Raw genomic sequence first — 6,072 nt, 5'->3', positions numbered from 1 at the left:
CCATCCTATAGACCTGTGTGTCAGGAGTGCTGTAGACCTGTTTTCCTTTTTTCTTTCAGCCAGTTATGGGAACAGAGTGTTCTGCTTTCAGGTGTGTAGTCTTTCCTGTCTACTGGTCTTCAGGTGTCCCTGTGGGCCTGTGTCCTGAGTCCACCAGGCAGGTAGCTTGGAGCAGAAAAGTTGGTCTTACCTGTGGTCCCACAGCTGAAGTTGCTCCTGGGAGGCTGCTTTTAAGCTCTCTGTGAGGGTGGCAACCAGGAGGGCCTGCGCTGCCTTTTCCTGGGGACCCCGTGCACCGGGGTCCCAGATGGCATTAGGTATTTTCCTCTGGAGTCAGAAATGTGGGCAGAATGTAGTCTCTTCTGGCTTCCCAGGGATGTCTGCCCCTCTAAGATTTAGCTCTCCCTCCCACGGGATTTGGGTGCAAGGAGCTTTTGACCGGGTCCCTTCAGGTCTGGGCGGTGTCTGGATCTCAGGGGACCTGCCACTTGAGTGTCAAAAAAACAATCTTAATTGAAAAAAGTTTCATCTGTAGGCAAGTGCGTAGGGCATTTACTTTATTGGTGGTCGATGTACGAAGTCCAATATCACGATGAGTATTGCAATATCTTGTCTGGCAATCTTGGGATGTATGAGAAAGCAGGCTCAGCAAGCTATGGGGAACAAGACAATAAAGAGAACTCCTCCATAAATTTTGTGTCAATTTGTGCCTCAACTTCTTGCTCTGATTTCCTTTGATGATGTAAGATGAGGTATAAGATAAAATAAAGCCTGACCTCCACAAGATGCTTTTGGTCATGGTATTTATCACAGCAATAAAAACCTTCATTTTTCCATTGTTGGCCACCAAGATGGGCTCCCTACCTTAACTATTATGAACAGTGGTGCAAGAAACATATTTAAGTACTGCCATGATGGCAACATGTCTTTCCTTAAAGAGAGATGTGAGAGACCCACATGTCACACCACCACCAATGTAAGAGAGAGTAGATACCCAAAACATTGTTTGATTGGTGGATTAATTCATAGATGCCCTCAGGCTGCAGATAGGACTGGAATAATTGGGGGAAATCATCAGAAGTTTTGTACAGGAGGAGATGGATGGACGATGAATGGATGGAAGGTAAAGATTCAGGGATGGGATAGTGTAGAAGTCCTGGTGTTATAGAGCAAAGCATGGCAATGCCAACCCTCTAATCTAGCCAGCAAATCAACATTTGTATTATAAACGCAAAGTCCCTGAGGATTTATCACACCTAGCCATTGTATTAAATTGAAAAGAAAGGCCATGTCAACAACCAATAAGCCAAGTGGGGTATGGAGATATCTGAGGAAAGATAGGAATGAACCAGCACATGAGAAGATAAGAGACAAAAGAGAAGACAACAGCTGAGATATGAAGGGTTCCTTGATGCAAATAGGGAGACATGGTCACCACAAGGGTAGGTAAAGTGTGGTCAGTTTCAGGGAGGTTGGAGCTGCAAGGGCTGAAAGGAGGACCTGAACATCAGTTTTTGGAGCATGGTACTGACAATTTCTTGCAGATCCAGAATTTCGTCAATGTACAATTGTTGTCATTCCAGCCACCCTTTGTCAGTTCTACACAGTATTTCTCTGAAGCATTTTTGGTTTCCCATGGGGTCCAATATTTGTTTTTAAAGCTGCAAATCCCATGCACAGTGTTAACCTGTGTCTCTACACTCATTTATGAGTGGTTTTGAAGCTTCTGAAAACTAGATGTTTTCATGTTTTTCCTAGTCCCTATAACTTACTTAGTAATCTGCCTAGCGCTGGAGAGAGAATTCTTCCTGCTGAACGTATATTTACTAACAATTAACCACTTTAACTAAACCAGGCAAAATGAGATAGGTAGGAATAGAGTTTATGGAAATGATTAAAACTGGTTAATCCAAACTGAGATAACTGTATTAATTTAGATGTATTGGCTTAGTCAAAGAGCAGGTTCTTATTTGAGTATGTATTTTAATTTAAGTGTGTGTGTGTGTTTTGTGTGTGTGTGTGTGTGTGTATGTGTGTTAGAGAGAGAGTGTGTGTGTGTGTGCGTGTGTGTGTGTGTGTTCTCATGTGTGTGTGCATGTGTATGTGGGGAGAAGGGGGCTGTACACCTGTAGATCCCCTAAACTTGGAATAACAGGTGACACTGAAATGCTTGACTTGAGAGCTTGGAACCTAACTCAGGTTCTTTGCAAAATCCATACATAATCTAACTCCTAAACCATCCACTTGGGTTTTAGATTATTCATACCACACTATATTTGTTTCTCAGACTCTAAACTCTTCAGGAATCTCCACCACAGGAGTTTCAGATCAACTACCTTCTTACCTGAACTTGAGTATTAGCTGCGTTTCCACTCAGTGACATCCTTTTATGTGTAGGGGACAAAAACCCCAGGAAGAATATTTCACATTAGCGTTTCAGACATCAGTCTCACACCTCCATTCTTCCCTTGTTACTTGACCTACCTTGGTGACAGAGGTGAACCATCCACCCACTGCCATGAGCCTTCCTCTTTTATGTCTGAGAGCCCAACCCAGAGATTTCCTGTCCTCTTACACATCTTCTGTAGAAGGGTCTGAAAGGGGAGAAGAGTAATTGATACAGAGCTGAGTACTTGAATTTTCATCCAGTGTTCCTGAAAAACTCTAGAGGGGAAGTTTTGTTTGCAGTCAGACCTTCTCAGTCTGACCATGATTTCTAACATGTGTTCAGGAGACCTGAGTCCTGCCATGTCTGTGCTCTATAGCCAAATGACTCGTACAGAGAAGTACACAGCTGGTATCTTGTCATATATACTTATTTTTACTGCGTGTTTCTCTGACTTGTGAGTTTTGTGAATGGCTCTTTGGATTTTCCCATGATTGACTGAATGTGTGTGAGCCATATTCTCACAATTGATCAATGGCACAAAGCAGACTTTTCTCTCTATGAAGTGATTTACTAAGTAGTAGCCAATGTATCATAAGCATTCTTTATATTTTCAAGACTTCCTCCAAATCTTACACACATGGACAAGAGTTGTCTGGTGTGTGTGTGTGTGTGTGTGTGTGTGTGTGTGTGTGTGTGTGCGTGCGCATGTGTGTGTAAGTTATTTTGATTCTCTAATTGCTTCTCTTCCATTTTCCATTGAAAATTTATGTCTATGCATCTTAAACTACTTTTCTTGTAGTAAAATGCATATCTCTCATCTACATCAGAATTACTTGTACAAGGCTTTTAAATCATTAGGAAAGAGGGACAGAAAGATTGTAAGAGCCAGAAATAGTGGACATCTGAAGTGAAATAAACAGGGCAATCTTGCAGCTTCTATTACAAATGCTAATGTTGCTCCCCCAAAACTGTTTGCACAAGGATGTCTGAATGTACCTTCTGGAAACCTGCCCCAGTTGGTTTTGATTGGTAAATAAAAATGCCAGCAGTCAATAGATGGGGAGGATTTTAGGATTCTAAATCTAGGGACCAGGAGATAAGGAGGGAGAAGATCTAATATGTTTTAGGAGATTTTGGACAGTGGAGAGACATAGAGGCCTCTGTCATGTAGAGAAGCAAGGAGAGTTCCCTGGGGTCAAGAAGGCATGGCCCAGAGTGACCCACAAATGGAGTAGCTAAGACAGAGCATAGCAGTTAGTAAGAACTAACTCAGAATTCTCAGTGGGAGGCAGATCATAGCAGCATTGAGGCTAGTCAATTGCCTAGCTATTGTGCTGACCATGGCATCTTAAAATATAAAGACTGTGAATGTGTGTGTCTTTCATTTGGGCACATAAACCATTGAGGTGTGTAGCACACTCTATGATGAGATTTGTCAATTAACTATTACAACAGGGCAATAGTACACATGAACTCACACTAGTTGCACAAGATCAAGCTAGCTACACTCTTAGCTTAGGCAGGAAACAGGCTAACGGAGTCTCACCCTTATCTAAAGAACTATTGACAACTGAAAGGTGGAAAATAAGTATTTTTAGACATCTGATTCCTGAGAGACTATCCAAGTTCAAGTGGATATTCTTTTTTTTTTAATTAACTTGAGTATTTCTTATTTACATTTCGAGTGTTATTCCCTTTCCCGGTTTCCAGGCAAACATCCCCCTAATCCCTCCCCATCCTCCCCCCATTGCCGCCCTCCCCCCAACAATCTAGTTCACTGGAGGTTAAGTCTTAGCAGGACCCAGGGCTTCCCCTTTCCAGTGGATATTCTTATACTTGTGGACATGTAGGCAGCACTAAGGGGACTCCATGAGTTTAGAAAGAGATAGTACACATAATTGAAAAGCAAAAGTGGTGGCACCATAAGAAAGGAATTGGAAGGGAGGTAATATGTTTACTCAAGAAGCATGATGTGATGCATTAAGTTTTTAGTAATAAAAACATGCACAATGTCTCCAGAATCAGGCACACCCGCTCCTCGTCACCTTCAATGATGATTAGTTGTGCCCTACTTCCTTGCAAGCAGTGAGAGACTCATTACAGTTATGTTTAGTTATGGAAAAGAAGTATAAATTTCCATGGAAAAGCATCTAGTTCCAGGAGCAAGGACGACATAGGAGTTCTGTTGGGATAGTTAGAATGAACCCACATTTGATTGTTTGTATTACTGTGTGTGCTCAGCCTTCAAAACCTCCAGAATCAGGGACCTCCAAGTACCACAGATGGGAGACATTATCCTTTCCATTTCCTAAGTTTTTTTCCTCGTATTATGGGAATCCAAGTGTCCTGCCTCATCTCATCCACACTAGGAGAAATGGGAGCTACTTTCGACATTCTCAATAAGTAGAATGATTGGATGTTTGTGTGTGTGTGTGTGTGTGTGTGTGTGTGTGTGTGTGTGTGTGTGTGTGTGTTTGTCAACATGATGACCCTTTTGGTACTATCCTGCTTCCATTTCATAAGTAACAAAACTGAGACTTAAAAGAGGTCAGAACTCAAGTAAATTGTCCCCACATGGATTTCCCATTAACAACCTCAGACAACCATCCTCTCATCACTCACCTATTCGAGTCTTCAGTTGTGTGAGTTTCTTGTAGTTTTCCTCCTGATCCTTGGTGCAGGGAACCTTTGGAACTGTGCCAAGAGAAAAGAAACACCTACAGTGTCTCATGGTCTACACTGCCTATGTAGGAATATTGTGTCTGAGAGCCAACTATTTGTTACAGAACTCTTGAAAAAGAGGAATACTGGACTGGAAAGATGATTTACTTGGTAAAGTACCTGCATGCAGGCATGATGACCTGAATTCAATATTCCAGAACCTACATTTAAAAGTCAGACATGCTGGTGTACACACTCATAATCACGTTTTTTTGGAGATTAAAGGACAGATAGTTCCCTTATCCAACCAGAATAGATTTCTTGAAAACCTCAGGACAGTAAGAAATATTTTCTCCAGAAAAGTGGACAGAGTCTGAAAAATGATGACTGAGAATGTCTCCTGGCAACTACATATTGCACATACACATGTATGCTTATCTACACAGATCCATGTGCATGCAAATACACGTGTGTATGTGCATACATGCACATAGATACATGAGAGAGAGGGAGAGAGAGAGAGAGAGAGAGAGAGAGAGAGAGAGAGAGAGATTGACATACAGAAAGAGCAAGTGGAGTGAAGACATTTTCATATTCCTTTTCCATTTCCCTTTCTTTATAAGTTGGAGGGTTGTGATACATGCTTAGAAGCCGTAGAAGAATCGAGTTCCATGTTCAGGCTTGTCATCCTCCTAAATCTGTTTTCCCTAGGTTCCCCCCCCCAAAAAAATTAAGATCCCAAGTACTCAGGGATGTCTGACCTTGGAGAAGAAATGCCACAAGGACCCCACCCCCCAGAGAAGACAATGAGGAATAGCAGCTGCATCACAAAGGGAACAAGGCCATGACTCACACACCCTGTGGAAGAGAAGGATGGGATTTCAGCAAACGTGTGCCCTTGTATTGTCTGGGCCTAGGGACACACAAGCCACCAGCATACTTCTGCCCAGACACAGGATGTTAATACTTAAACTTCCAGCATCCCATAGCCAAAAGTCTAGTCTCAACTCTCCAGGACCCAT

The 6,072-nt window shown here is 42.3% G+C and overlaps 1 pseudogene; it reads right to left on the bottom strand.

The window, feature by feature from the left end:
* Positions 1-1,507: 1,507 nt before the first annotated feature.
* Positions 1,508-6,072, bottom strand: LOC148002100 (CD209 antigen-like protein 2; annotated as a pseudogene).

This window comes from Rattus norvegicus, chromosome 12, assembly GCF_021556685.1.
Source record: "Rattus norvegicus strain SHRSP/BbbUtx chromosome 12, alternate assembly SHRSP_T2T, whole genome shotgun sequence".
Lineage (NCBI taxonomy): Eukaryota > Metazoa > Chordata > Mammalia > Rodentia > Muridae > Rattus > Rattus norvegicus.
Note: the sequence above shows the minus strand (reverse complement) of the source record. Positions and strands in the feature narration are given on the sequence as shown.